Genomic DNA, 817 nt, shown 5'->3' with positions numbered 1-817 from the left:
ATTAGTAAACTATGGCCGTGCGTTGAATTAAACGCAGTCATGCAAATGTTTCATGTGCCAATACAATGTATGTTTTCATTTTCATGGGCTTTTTAATCATGTTTCACGGGCTTTACTTAGTGCTAGACACTGCCCTTCCTTACCAACATCAATTTGAGGCCCAAATGTGATGTGTTGTCTGCTTTCTCGGAAGAGGAGAAATAGCTTTTTTTTCTGTAGCATATCTGTAGAAATCAACCGAGTCTTTTGGAAATTCCCTTGGGGAATTGCCCCCTTCCCAGCAGTGGCCTTCACAGTTTAACAAGCACATTTACCCAGACGAAGCCGAGCTTGTGCAATAGGATGGCATGCACGCTTGCATTCTTTTTCCCTGCTTCCTTGTAACTTCTGAACCCACTGGCCAGTTTCCACCCAGTTTCACAGAAGGGAAGCACTCGCTACGATGCCAGTTCCTGCCTTCCTCTAGCTCACTGGCATCCGTGCAGGGGAACGAAGCTCTGCTGCTGCTCAGCACCGTGGGGATGACCGCTGGGTGAGTTTCACATTCGCTACACACCAGAATCCACATCAAGGCGTTAAGGACGGCCCCGAGAGCGCTGCCAGAGCCTGCACTTGGTTGGGTGCAGCAGCCCAGCTGGGTGCCACCCGCAAGCCCCAGTGCTTCTCCTTCCTCCAGGCTTGTGGTTAGCACAGCAGCTTGCTCGCCCCAGCCTGACCACAGCCGTGCAACGCGCCCTCCTCCGCAGCAAAGCCCCCGGCTGCCAGTCCTCCTGGCTCCTCTTTGCCCCTGTTTTAGGACAAATGGCTCTTAAACAGC

This window comes from Anas platyrhynchos, chromosome 11 (genome assembly GCF_047663525.1).
Source record: "Anas platyrhynchos isolate ZD024472 breed Pekin duck chromosome 11, IASCAAS_PekinDuck_T2T, whole genome shotgun sequence".
Taxonomy (NCBI): Eukaryota; Metazoa; Chordata; class Aves; order Anseriformes; family Anatidae; genus Anas; species Anas platyrhynchos.
The sequence above is the reverse complement of the archived record's forward strand: the minus strand, read 5'-3'. Positions refer to the sequence as shown.